Source organism: Lygodium microphyllum, chromosome 2 (assembly GCF_053477565.2).
Source record: "Lygodium microphyllum isolate KBCC chromosome 2, Lygodium_microphyllum_v1.1.10, whole genome shotgun sequence".
In the NCBI taxonomy this organism is placed as follows: Eukaryota; Viridiplantae; Streptophyta; class Polypodiopsida; order Schizaeales; family Lygodiaceae; genus Lygodium; species Lygodium microphyllum.
In genome coordinates this window covers 176,316,928-176,331,708 of record NC_141136.1, presented here as the reverse complement: position 1 = coordinate 176,331,708, position 14,781 = coordinate 176,316,928, and the positions used below count along the sequence as shown (strand labels likewise).

The 14,781-nt window shown below is 43.7% G+C and overlaps 1 pseudogene; it reads right to left on the bottom strand.

The window, feature by feature from the left end:
* Nucleotides 1-1,980: 1,980 nt before the first annotated feature.
* LOC148040645 (exportin-T pseudogene) lies at nt 1,981-13,834 on the bottom strand (annotated as a pseudogene).
* Between the last annotated feature and the right edge of the window lie 947 nt (nt 13,835-14,781).

Sequence of the window (14,781 nt, the reverse complement as noted above, 5' to 3'; positions counted from 1 at the left end):
CTCATGGTCTAGACTATCACATCACATGCAATGGCGAACACGATCATTTTTGGAAGAATTTGTAGGAGTAGAGGAGGTTGGGACAGAAATTGAAGTTGGGTTAAGTGGCTACTGCTCCCTTCTGGTCATCTTAATTTAAAGATCTTTCAAGTTATTTGAAATTTCCTCCACCATATCTTCGATAGTCGATTTTGCAGATGGTTTGACCAACCATAATAGGAATGGGCATAGGCATAGAAGTAGGCATAAACACAGGATGATAAATAGGAGAAGAAGCTGAAGGAGCAACATGAGAAGTAGGAGAAGTCCAGGTAGGGGAAGACATTGCTGGTGGTGGTTGCATCCTATTATGCAAGCGAGCCTTCCATCTCTACCTCTCTGTCAGTGTAGAAATTGCATTGACAGCATCTTGTCAATCAGTCTTCAATCCCATTGGCTGTGTACGGTCTTCAAGAAGCTCTCCCAACTCATCCTGAAGTGCAAGATCAGCCACCTACAAGAATAACTCTACTTTCTCCGAGTTTAGAGCTCTTTGCTCCAATGCATCCAACTAGTTGTATTGCTCTTCAAACTCCCGAAACAACTCCGAAGCAACAAGACCTTTGTTGGGCTAGTAGACCCACTCTCTGAATGCTTTCCGTGTAGCAATACCATAATCCTCCAAAAAATATTTTTCTTTGAGTGTTTTCTTGAAAACATTCTAGTTTGAGTCTTTCACAAATAAATATGTGACTCTTACCCGCAAAGTAGGCGTGACAAGTTGTAGGAAATAGTTACTCCAGTTTGTAGGAACTCTGAAGAAGTGCATCTCGGTTTCAAAGGATTTAAGATAGACTAAAACATTATGGCTATCAAATAATTTTCACTCACTAACCATAGCCTCGATTTCCTTGGTTGCATCATGCGTATGCTCTTATTCTTGATGTAGCATTCGTTGTTGATCCAATTGTTGCTTATGTAACTGTTATTGCTACTGCTGCATAGATAATTGCATTTGTTGATTCTGCATCATAATGGATAAAGAAAGAGTTTGTAATAATTCACTCATTAGTCAAAAGAGAAGAAGCAGTCGATGAAGAAGGTGGATTATTCAAAGAGTTTCCCATCTCAATGATTAGAAGTGACGCTTTCACGTTGGGTTCACTAGATGTCGCATAGAATCATGTGGGGGTTCGTGAGTGTCCCTCACCGCAGGGACACTTTGCAAGATGGGAATAAATGGATTTCAATCTTGACTCTGGAAATACGTCGAAGCCTCACCTTCGATGTTGCTCTCCCCCTCTCTCGCAGATCGGGTGGTGAAGATTAGGTCATAGTTTCCTTGCTCAAGGGGAGTCGAAACACTTCTTCTGATAGTTGCACTTGCTGCTTATAATGATAAAGGTGATGATATGGAGTTTCTGCATCCATTAATTAAAAACTCGTCCCAATCCTGAGCTCGAGAAAAGTCTTCTTTGAAAACCCCAACTTTGCAAACAAGACTTTCTTGAGAGAGAGAACTAGGGGATTGAGATCGACAACAAGCACTATAGTAGGAGATGAAGAAGCCTTCTTCTCGTAATCCATTAAGGCTTTTCCCATAGGAGCACGACCAAGAAGAAGCCGCAGCAGTGGTAGGTTGGAAGAGGAAGGAGAATGAAGCCGCAAAAATGAAGCACCTTCTAGTCCTCCTCCATCGCAACAATGTCCTGCCACCTTCTGGTATGCCTCCATTGCCACCTTATGGACTTCCTCCATTGCCACCTTCTAGACTTCCTTTGTCATCATGTTCATTGATCTTCCTCACCATCACCTTCTGCCTTGTCTCGTTCCTGCAATCGTGTTCACTTATGTCCCCCCCCCAACACGCAACCTCTTGGTTGCATTTTTATAATTGTCTGCCACCTTGAAAAAGCTTCAAAAAAGCAATGAAAGTATCGTTGTTGAGGCACAAAAAAGCATTCCTTATTTTGTCTTTGATTGACGTAAGAGAATACGTTGCTAAGCTACCGTCACCATCTCACCAAAAAGAGAACTTGTATTAGCATCACGTAAATCAAACAACTGCTCTAACACACTGTACACATAGCACTTCGTAGCAAATGTTTCAATCACAAATTTGCAAAATCTTGGAACCTTTATCTCCTCTTTACGGGTTCCACACCAATCTTTGATAAGAGAGACAAAATTTGAACGCAAACCTTTCTTACAAGAACATCTTTGTGCCCACATGATGCAACCAAAAGAGATTGGATAATGTCATTTAAAATTGGGCTCCCTTTGGATGATAGGAGGACTAATGAGAGGTCATTCACAACAATAGCTTGCAAAAATGTAAATAGACCAATTGAGGTTCTTGTAATGCCTACACTTCCTCAGTATGGGCCGAGGACCCTCTGGAAAGATCTCTTTAGGTAATATACAGTAAATTTGTCCAACAATGATAGGAAAAAGCTCTTGTACAAGGTCCTTGATGTTGACTTTGAACTTTCTCATGAATTGATTAATAAAAAAAAGCAGGACATCCACCATCTCCCTTGGCTCACTCTCAATCAGGACTACTCAAAAGCAATCTGCAAAAAATGGAAACACTGCACTACCAAGTTTTTCAACCATTCGATGAAGAAAAGATATCACCTTTCTTCTTAAGACCTATAATGAAAGAGGCTGAGGGGAGAGAGAAAGAGAGCTGAGGAGAGAGAAAGAGAACAAGAAGAAGAAGGAAGAAGACTAGAAGAGGAGAGAGAAAGAGAGGAAAGAGGAGAGAAAGGAGAAGGAAGCCATGGAAGCTGGAGATGAAGGTGAAGAGTGTGATCTTGATAATAAGTGGTTGCCCTAATCTGGGGCTCTTACACCTTAAATACCTCGGTTAGTGTGACGGGGTGTCTAAACCCTAGTCGATGTATATCCCGCTTGTTACAATCCATCCCCACTCGAAAGGTTTTTGCCCTCAAAAACAAGGAGAAATAGAGGGGAGTGATGGGTGGGCTAAGGGAGGGTTTCCGAGTACTACTCAGAGCCCTTTGACAATGAAGAATAGGTGTGGAGAGACTAGGGACAACATGTAGTCCTAGACCGGTCGACTGAAGTAAACTGGTCATAACTTTTGATAGGTAGCTCCAAATGGGGTGTACTATATGTCCAAACGGAGCTTATGACGAGTACTTTCAGTTAATGTAGAATGCACATGCATTGGATTTGAGTAAGTACAAAAATGTTCTAAAATAGTGTACAGTCTGCGGGCAGAAAGTGGCCAATTTGGGTCATGACCGGCTAGTCTTCCAGCCGTTGGGGTTCATGGAGGTAGGGAAATTCATCGAGGATGGTTGCTGGGTGCCAAGAGGCTTCTTCCAAGGGTAGGCCTTTCCATTTGATGAGGTATTCTTGTTGAGAATCAGTAATCACACTCACTAAACAGCCTCTTTGTATGGAGCCTCAGGGTCAAGGATATGCAGGCTAACTTATCCCATATGCACAATGGTGCCTACTGCAGTTTCCTACTTTCCTATAAAGCATTGTACTTGCTTCCTTTTCTTAATGCAATGATAGTACTCTTTTCTTTTCAGTGAAGTGTCAATGTCATTGTCCACATACACAAGATTGTGTTTATGAGTCCAAGTCTCAATCTTGGAACCTAATTCACTTGTGTAACAAACAGTGTCTTTATCTTCTCCATCATGAGTCCACACTTCTCATTTCATCCTCCATAGCTTCCGATTTTTCCATGCTCTAGATCCCATATTTCTCACATGGTATCAGAGCCCAGTCGGGCCTTCTCTGCTCTCTCAGTCCCTCTTAACCTCAGGTCAACTCATGGTTCTCATTTTCCACCTCCATCTTCACTTGATCTTCTTGGCAGCCATAGCCACCTTGCACCTATCCTACTTCAAGCTCTTAGATCTCTTCAATCAGACAAGATCTTGACAAGCTTTCTTCTGGAGAACTGTAGTCCTGCTCTTGGAGCTCCTCTCTATCACCTCAGAGCTCAACATTAGGCCATTTCAAGCTCAGCATTGTGAGTCTACACAGTTGCTGCCCTGTGTTTCTGCCATAGCCAGATAGACCCTGCCAACTTTGAGGAGCTGGATCTTGCAATAGAGGGCATAACTCTTCACGCTTTATTCTACAAAGTTGTTCCCCAACTTTAGGCGCATCATCTTGGCACAACACAACTCGACATTGCACACTCTATGTGACCGCATTGCTGAAATTCATTGCTGCTGTCAGAATTGCGCCTGCTAATGTTCGAGCTAATGCCGCCATCGCTACAGGTCGCGATGTTGACGACCATGATAGGGCATTGATAGCCCATCATTCAAGCTTCATTTTGATGAAAAAAGTTTTGAAAATGATCCAGTTTAGCTCCTGCAATCAGCAAAAAACCAGGCTGCCCCCAGAAACCCTAATGCAAAAGCCATAGCCAAAGCTTCAAAATTCTGACATTTTTCACTGTTTCTCTCACTGAAGTTATCAACAGTGATTTTAATCATTGAGAAATACTCTCTAAAGTTCATTAAAGTACTGTCACTCAGATTTGAAGGTATCAGCATCAAATCAAGAAGGGGAAGATTACACTTGGATTTAAAAAGAGTAAAGGACTTTGCAGATTTGGTATTCATTGACACTCAGTTAGTGTTTTTTAGCACTTGTGTCTCTCAACCAACTCTTCTGCTGCTCAAATATAATAAGTCTGAAGTTGATTTGCTACTGTTCCCGTAAGTCTAACATGGGAAAAGACTCTCCAAATGCTCGATTCAAAGGAGTCGGTTTTCACACCTGGCAAACCCGCATCAAGCTCATCTTGATGAAAAAGGATCTCTGGGCCATCACAAATGGCAAAGAGAAGAAAACTCGGGACGCGGACCTTGCAACTACTTGGCAAAAGAATGATGACAGAGCCCAGGCCATTATCAAACTGGAGCTAGACGACAGTTATATCCACCATGTGGATAACTGTGAGACCTCACAAGATACATGGAAAAGACTTGACACCCTGTTCGGTGCACAATCTAAATCATCAAAGTATGGTCTCCTGATTGAGTTCTTCAGACTTGAAATGAAGTCCAGTACATCACTTGCCACACGTCTCAATTACATGGAAGGACTCCTAACCCAACTTGCAGGAATCAACATTAAAATGGATGAAGATGTTTGCATCGGTGTTCTACTTAAGAGTTTGCCTCCTGAATATAATAATGTATCAACAACTTTAATCAACATGCCAAATCCTGAACTTGTTGATATCCAGGCATCACTGTTAGAAGAGGAAAAGAAGCTAAAAACTAAGGAAGAACCAAGTACCTCTAGAGATGAGCATGCATTATATGTTGGCAACAGGTACAAAGGCAAGAAGGATCAGCTCTTCTGTGACTTCTGCAAAAGGACCGGACACACCGAGAAGTTCTGCCACGCAAGAAAGAGATCCCAAAAGGCCTATCTAGTCGCAGTCAAAGAAGAAGAAGAAAATGGAGCAAAGGAAGAAGAAGATGAAGATGAAGACCACCAGGATCGGAAGGACAAGACTCATCAGTCCTTGTACTCTCATAATTCTGATAGACTGTTTTAAAAGCCTTGTATTTCCTTGCCCTAATGCTTCTTGCCATAAGCTTTGTAAACTCCTTATGTAACTTGGCATTACAGTCCCTGTACACTTTGTGAGGCCCCTGTTACAGCCTCTGGATGTCCATCATGTTTTGGTGCCCACACTTAGCTTTTTTTTTGCAACAGCCTCTAGTGTCTACCATGTTTGTGGTGTGCCCACACTTTGCAGGTGGTTCTCATTACAACCTCTACACACTTTGTGCCTTTCTAGTTGTGATTGAGGAGGGGTGTTGAGAATCAGCAATCACACTCACTAAACAGCCTCTTTGTATGGAGCTTCAGGGTCAAGGATATGCAAGCTAACTTATCCCATATGCACAATGGTGCCTACTGCAGTTTCCTACTTTCCTATAAAGCATTGTACTTGCTTCCTTTTCTTAATGCAATGATAGTACTCTTTTCTTTTCAGTGAAGTGTCAATGTCATTGTCCACATACACAAGATTGTGTTTATGAGTCCAAGTCTCAATCCTGGAACCTAATTCACTTGTGTAACAAACAGTGTCTTTATCTTCTCCATCATGAGTCCACACTTCTCATTTCATCCTCCATAGCTTCCGGTTTTGCCATGCTCTAGATCCCGCATTTCTCACAATTCTTTGATGGATCGGGATCGTAAGTGCTTATCTCGCTGCCCAATGATTGCTTCAGGAACATATTGAGTGATGCCCTCTTCATCAATGGGGGGAAGTTCTTCCACATAGTTCACTAAGGAGCCTACAAAGGATTTCAGCTGACTGACATGAAACACATTGTGGATTTTGGTGGTAGGGGGAAGTTCCAAGTGGTAGGCCAAGTCACCAACTCTCTTCAAGATGTGGTATGGGCCATAGAAGCGGTGGGCTAGCTTGTTACTACTACCCTCTTTGAGAGTGGAGTAGCGGGACTTAGGCACTTTCAAAAGGACCAATTCCCCTTCTTGGAATTCCAAATGCCTGCTCTTTCATCAGCATAGAGTTTCATGTGTGTTTGGGCCTTCTGAAGATTCATTTTGCATTGCTGAAGTAAAGCTTGCATGTGATCCAATTCAGCTTGACTCTAAGGATTGATCTTATCAGTAAACAAGACTATAGGAAGGGGAACCTTATACCCATATAAGGCCTCAAAAGGGGAAACTCCAATGCTAGAGTGTGTGGAGTTATTATATGCAAACTCAGCCAAGTGAAGCCACGTATCCCAATTGTGCTATACATAATCGAAAAAGTGCCTCAAGTATGTCTCAAGTCATTTGTTCACTCTCTCAGTTTGGCCATCAGTCTGACCCCATGGAGGTGAAAACTGTCTGCCAGAAATTGCTCATAAACTTTGCATCCCGATCATGTACTATGACTTGTGGTAGGCCATGCAATTTGAAGACATTTTCCATGAACTGAGTGGCCACCTGAGAGGCAGTATATTGGACCTTAGTGGGGATAAAGTGGGCAGCTTTGTTGAGGCGATCAACTACCACATAGATATTGTTCCACCCTTTCTTAGTCACAGGAAGGCCGATGATAAATTCCATTGTGATGTGAGTCCATTTTCCGTCAGGGATGGGGAGAGGCTGCAAGAGGCCAGCGGGCCTGAGCGTACTATCCTTGTTCTGTTAGCATGGAACACATTTGGTCACAAAGTCCTTGACGTCCCTCCATAATATTTTCCAATGAAAGCTCTTGGCAATCCTGTCATATGTTTTGAAAACACCCAAGTGACCGGCGGTGGGGCAAGAATGCATTTCTTCCATGATCTTCTGCGTGAAGGGGGAAGTGTGTGGGATGAAAATCTTGCCATGGGACCAAATAAGGCCATGCTTGAGCTGATATTGGGAGTTTTCAGCCATAACCCCATGCTGTAATTTCTGAAATATATGGCCGAAATGGTTATCTAACAAATAAGACTCCTAGAGCTCTTTAACCCAATCACTGTGCAATTTTGAGATAGATGACACTCTACATGCCCACATTCGAGAGAGAGAATCAGCCACAATATTATCCTTGCCCCGCGTATGTGAAATGTCAAAGTTATAGTTCTGTAAGGTTGCCACCCATCGCCTTTGCTTAGGAGTCAAAGTAGACTGAGTCAAGAAGTATTGGAGGACTTGGTGATCACTCTTCACTTGGAAGCGGCTGCCATACAAATAGTGATGCCATTTCTTGATGGCATGGAGGATGGCCAACATCTCTTGGTAATATACATTCATTTGCATCTCCTTCTTATCAAGCTTACGGCTTTCAAATGCAATCACTCCATGCTCTTGCAACAATACTGCACAAATACCCTGGCCACTGGCATCACAATGAATGGTAAAGAGCCTAGAGAAGTCAGGCAAACAAGGATGGGGGCTGACATAAGCGCATCCTTTAACTGTTTGAAGCTATGATCTACCGTGGCATCCCAAAAGAATGACTCTTTTTTCAAGCGATCAGTCAAAGGTGCGGCAATGGTGGCATAGTGCTTAATGAAGCGTCTGTAGAACGAGGAGAGACCAAGGAAGCCACACAAGGAGGTGGTGGTGGAAGGAGTGGGCCAATCCTTAACATATTGCACCTTTTTGGGGTCAGCCTGTATACCATTTTTGCTTACAATGTGTCCCAAGTACTCCACAGATTTCTGCATGAATATACATTTTCTCTCCTTAGCAAAGAGTTGATGCTCTCTCAATATGTCAAACACCCTCCGAACGTGTGTCAAGTGCTCCATAGATGACTTGCTGTAAATGAGGATGTCATCAAAGAAAACAAGCATGAATTTGAACAAAAAGGGCTGTAGGATTTTGTTCATGAGGCTTTGAAAGGTGGCAGGGGTGTTAGTCAACCCAAAAGGCATGACAAGAAAATGGTAAAGTCCACGATCAGTCCAAAAGGCCGTTTTGACCTCATCTCCTGCCTGCATATGAATCTAATGGTAGCCAGAGCGCAAGTCAATCTTAGTGAAAAAGCATGACCCTTTTAACTCGTCCAACAAATCATCAATCCGTGGGATGGGGTAGCAGTTCTTCACTGTAATCTTGTTCAAATCTCTATAGTCAATCCACATGCGGAAGGAGCCATCTTTCTTTTTGACTAAGAGAATAGGGGATGCATAGGGGGAAGAACTCGGTTTGATAAAACCCATCTCTAGCAACTCCTTGATTTGCTTTGCAACCTCTTCAAGCTCACACTTGGAGAGTCTATATTGGGGTTTGTTCACTAGCTTCGAATGGGGCTCTAGGTCAAGTGGGTGGTCCACTTGTCTCTTGGGAGGGAGGGATGTAGGCATCTGAAATAAGTCATTGTATTCCTCAAGTAAGGCCCGCAAGGCAGAGTCATATGATATTGTGGAGGGCTGATCAGAATTGTCCTTATTTAATTGCAAAAACAAAGATCTATGAGCATTTCTTAAACTCCCATTTGAATTTCTTTGTTGTAATGAGCTGAAAATCAACATGATCTCGAGCTCCCTCTAGGTGGATAGGCTGTCCATGCATCATAAACTCCATGTAAAGCTGAGAGAAGTCCATAGCAATTGTCCCCAATTGTTTCAACCAATCAAGCCCAAGACAACATCAATGGGGCCCATATCAAGGGCAATCAGATCAACCAGTGCCACATAATTTTCAGCCAAGCATAAGGGAATTGCGGGACATACATGTGTGTTGATTTCTTTTTCTCCGTTTGTTACTTGGACCTTCAAGGGGTGGTGTAATGCCATAGGAATACATTTCAAACGATCAATGGCTGATTTATTGACAAAACTATGCGTGCTTCTGCTATCCACAAGGATAAAAACATGCTTCCCATTGATACTGCCTTGAATGCGAAGGGTACTGGGGCTACGCGAACCTGTCCAAGCATCCAGGGAGATCGAGCAAAGGGAAGTGGGAGGTGGGTGGGATGTTAAATCAAGTATCTGTGAGGGCGCACCGCCCGGGTCAAAGGGAAACCCATCCTCCAGGTCATAGAACTGCTCATGATCAACATCCTCCGTGGGCTCAGTATGGTCAATGGCCAGGTCATCCTCCTCATTGTGCCAATCTTCCATGGCATACATGCTATGAACTTTGACCTTAGCTGACTTGTAGGGGCATTTGGATGCATGATTAGCAGTGTACTTATCTCCACATTTAAAGCATAGGCCCTTTTCTTTCTGTTCTTTGACAACATCTGGGGAGATGAACCGTTGAATACTGGATCCATGGGAAGGTGATGCAGTGGACTGTTTATTTTCAGCATACCGATTTTCAGCCATAGAGCCTGATGCTGTCCCAAAAGTGCTCGTTTTTCTTTCAGCATGGAAGGCAGGGTAAGTGGGTGCTTTGGGGCTGTTATTAGGCATAGAAGAGCCTCGAAAACCACCTCCGTATGGGGCTGATCATGAAGGGATGCGGGAAGGTCCAACACCTTGCTGAAAATGCTCATTCTTAAGGTACTTTCTTGCATATCTCTTAGCCAGTTCGATTCCATCAAACAGTGTAGTGGGTTTTTGGGCCATGACATCAGTTGGTAGACTCAATTCCAACCCATAGATGTACTTGCACAATTTAGCATCGTCACTGATGCTTTCCACATACATGGTCAAGTTCATGAATTGATTGGTGTAGTCACGTACAGTGAGGTTACGTTGGTCAAGAGTGTACCATCTTCTTGCCAACCGTTCCTTTTCCACAGGGGACACAAAAACTTGGACCATATGCATTTTGAAATCTTCCCAATCAATGAACTGTTGATTCTCCCGATTCATATAGCGCCACCAAGTGGGCAAAGCCTTCCAAGTGGAGAGAAGCAAAAAGTATTTTCGGCTCATCAGTGCGGGGGTAGATGTTGAAGTAGGACTCCAACTTGGACGTCCATTCTTCCAAGTCAAATGGTGAGGGAGATTGCCCATTATACTTCGTGAGAATGACCTTGTCACGCAAATCATAGGGGCCATGCTACCCATGAAATCCTTGTTGTCCATGCATCCCGTGGTGGCCATACATGCCCTGCTGTCCATACATCCCTTGTGGTGTATTTAGGCCGTGTTGTCCATTATAGCCATGCTATCCATGATTGCCAGGTTGGCCATTTGTATCATATTGTCCTTGATGGAGCTGATTCATATGTGGTGCATGGGGGCTTCTAGGTAGAGCGGGTGACCCAAGGTAGGGGAAGGCCTCAAGTGAATGTTGCCGGCATGGTGGACAAGGGAATTCAATAGGGGCTCATCATGCATGTGAGAGGGTTCCCCGACCTCATAAGTAGAAGTGGAAATTCCCTTAGCGCCAAGTATACCCTGGGGTCCATGCGACGGTTCATGATGTGGAAGGCGTCTAGACTCATGTCTAGAGTCATTGGTCTTCTCTTGGGATGAAGCGGTCGCTAACTGAGCAACAAGAGCAGTGAGCTGTTCCAAGGTCTATTGGGTCTTTGAGTTTGAGATGGTCATGTGCTCGATCACTTCATCAAACTTAGACATCATCTGGCGATGGTTGGTGACCATATCATTATGGTGTTCCATATGATGGAGCTCATGTTGACAGAGGGTGTGATTAAGAAGGGTATACGGGTCCGTTTCAGGCATATCCTCCTCTATATCACCATGGTAATCTTGCGCTAAGCTTGGTTCCTCATTCATGGAGGTCTAGGAGTCTCTAATCTCCCTCTGGGGTTCCTCTTAGGCCTTACTTTTGCCTTTCTGGCCAGCCATCTGGATGCAGTCCACAGGACCTACTATCAGTAAAAAAGGCGTAAATCTTAGTAGGAAACTCTGATTGTTGAGATTTTGGGCTCAAGTCAGAGGGGAAACCGGCCTCTTCGAGATGAGCTATTAAGCTTTATGACATAAAATGATCAGAATTTTCTGTAGGGGTTTTACAGTGGCTATCCTGGAGCGGTCTACAACCTGTCCACAGTGATCCTAGTGCACAAAAATGGGCATAACTTTCACACCATAACTCCGATTGGGGAGATTTTTTATTCAAACCAGAGGTGACAAAGCCCTCTTCGAGGTGAGCTATAGGGTTTACCCCTAGATTCAAGATAGAATTTTTTGCAATTTGATCTTTGTGACAGTCCTGTAGGACTGTGACCAAAAACATTGTCTATCCCTTAGTGCCAATATATGGCATGGATAGAGCATAGATCAAGGTGCCTGATATGACATCTCAATAGCATCTTGAGCATACTGAACATAATCTAGATCATCATTGGATACTCATCAACTCTGCCAGTCATGCATAAGTATATTCACTGCCATACATCTCCATTGATTGCATGTACCTTAAGTGGCATGCATGGGTGACATTATCATGGCGGGGTATTTAAGAAGGATCATTGGGTAGAGAAGTGGGGCTTATGGAAGTATTTGCACCTGCAAACAAGTATTGGGCTCCGGATCACCGGGAGGTGGACAAAGTTCCCCCCGGGCAGGGTTTTGCACCCCTTCAGGGTAGGGTCACCTCTCTTTTGTCTTACCATCTCGCCTGGCATCGGCCTTTTCCTCAGCCGGAGTATACATGGCAGACATTTTTAATTAGCAATCAGCATGAGATGCATTGGAAAGGAGATATTGGGCCTTTTCATGAGATGCAAGGAATGGGGAGATTTGGGGTAGGGGTTACCTTGGCAGTCCAGTGACTCACTGGCTACTACTTACCCAATTTACAATGGCTAATATTCTTCCAAGATCAAAAGACAAAGTAGGGGTTAATGTCAACCATTACAATGAAATCCCGGGAAGAGGTATGATGCTTGTATGCAATCTTGAATCTCTCCAACAATGGATTAAGCTCAGCAAGTGGCTAGATTGAGAGATTAAGATCGGAGTGGCATACCTCTTTAATGCTTGTGATGACCGTTGAAGCCCGAATCGTTAAGATGCCGCTTGCTCCATTGATGAAGTCCAGTTGTTGGTTGGGAATCCATGGAAGAGTGCTTCAGCCTTTGAGTGCTCTTTCTGATGAAGAGGGTTCCCAAGCTTATCCCCGAGCTTGAGCTTCAAGGACGGGAAGCTTCAAGTGAAGCTTTCATGGCTACCCGCAAAACTCCCATGCATGCTGAGCTCAATGGCTTCATCCCGGCAAGAAGAATCCTTCACGGGCTGAAGGGGTTGTGGGGTTGAGCTCTCCAGGTCAGAGGAAGCTTCAGTTAGGAGAATCCATGGCTGCTCCCAAACTATTCCAAACAGTCCACCACCTTGTGGCTGAATCCCCCGGAGCAAGAGTGTCAAGGAGGAGGAGGAGATCAATGTGTGGATTTAGGGCCTGGAATGGCAGAGGGGAGTAGGGAAGGAGGGCTGGGGCAGAGGGGGGAGGCAGGAGGAGAAGGGAACAGCAGCGCAAAATGTGCCGCAATTTGCGAGCTGTTCCCTGGGGTCTCTCCTGGCCTGTGACCCTTGTCAAGGGTATTGCCTGTGATCAAGGGCAAGTGGGGAAGGCTCCTGAGGCTTCAGTCTTTCCCTGTCATGGCTACTCCAGGGAAAAAGATGAGTTCTCTCTATTGTGTGGCTATGGCAGCTTGCCTGGGAGGAGAGAGAAAGGGGGCTAGAGCAAAAAGTAACTGGGGTTTTGCCCTCTTCTAACTCCTGGGACCCTAAACTTGGCCTGGAACCCTTTAAATTTGCATGAAAAGAAGTGACGACCTGCTATTTTAACCATTTTACCTCCAGATGTGTCTAAGTCTCTAGCCATAGCTCTTGCGTGCTCCAAAAAGCTGGAGTTAACTGTAGTCCTTCTTGTTGTACCTGTACCTGTAAGCTGAGTAACTAGGGTTTTTGGGATTTGAAAAGGGAGAAAGGGAAAGAGGAAAAGGACCAAAGCCTAAAGCTTTGATACCACTTGTAATGAAAGAGGCTGAGGGGAGAGAGAAAGAGAGCTGAGGAGAGAGAAAGAGAACAAGAAGACGAAGGAAGAAGACTAGAAGAGGAGAGAGAAAGAGAGAAAAGAGGAGAGAAAGGAGAAAGAAGCCATGGAAGCTAGAGATGAAGGTGAAGAGTGTGATCTTGATAATAACTGGTTGCCCTAATCTAGGGCTCATACACCTTAAATACCCCAGTCAGTGTGACGGGGTGTCTAAACCCTAGTCGGTGTGTATCCCGCTTGTTACAAGACCTTGTTCTTTGGGAACACCTTCAATTTTTGAAGAAGAACATCCAATGTCTGCTTGAATAAAAGACCAATTCTTAGACGAGTAGCAGTGGCAAGTTGTTCACCAAATCCCTTGCTCAAAAAGGTTGATTGCTACAATAACTTGCTGCAAAGCTGCTACAGTACTAGGAGGTTCAACAGAGGGATCCTCCCCTAGTGTAGGGTTGACTAGCATTGAATCCACTTGGCTACACGCATGACTTCCATCTTCAAATCTTGTTGTTTGTGTTCCTCTAGAAAGTATTTCAGCAGTGGTAAAGCCAGTCAAAATATCTTGCAAGCTCTTTGAGCATGAAAGTTATTAGTCAATGAGTTCAGTCTCTCCAAAGCGTTGTCGCAGGAGGAAAGTCCAAAACCAAGCTAGTCTTTTCCTTGGATCCTTGAGCCTTTAAAACAACTACCTATTTTTCCATGCAATGTGCCCTTTCAAGAATATGTTTTGAAAAAGAACTTCGTGCCCAATCACTCATGCAGTTTGCAAATTAGAATCCATGCTATGAAATCAATTGAGCAATTCTTCCAAAAAAATTATGAATGCATTGAAGAAATTGTGCTTAGCCTAACTACAGGTATTCGTGTGACATGCAAATGCAAACACAAAAAATACACACAATGGGGAACAAAATCCTAATGACGCTAACTAATATGTTAAAATCCTTGGCAAAAAAACTTCGCCCTGAGGTTGGCAGTGGTGGATGCGCAATGTCATGACACCGTCGGACCCCAATAACTAGCACATAAAGCTTTTTGAGTGGTAAGCCATCCAACAAAGTGATGCCTACATGTTGAGTCATGTCATTTCTCTAGAATAAATGGTATCTCATCAAGTACCATGCAATGAGGATACACCTTATCCACTTCCCAACTATAACAGAGAAACAAAGTGCTTGTTTCTTAATCTTCTTCTTCTTAGATTTAGAAAGAGTTTCTACTGGGTCGCCTCTGAATAGATAATGTGTAATTAACGTATACCATGACGAGATCGAGAATGCATCAATCTTGCATAGATACTCTTCTTCACTAATATTAGCCCACTCTTCCTTAGATTCACCAAAATCTACTAAAAATTCAATAATTTCTCGCAATTTTTGTGGCTTACTTTCAGTCATATGGTCAAACTCC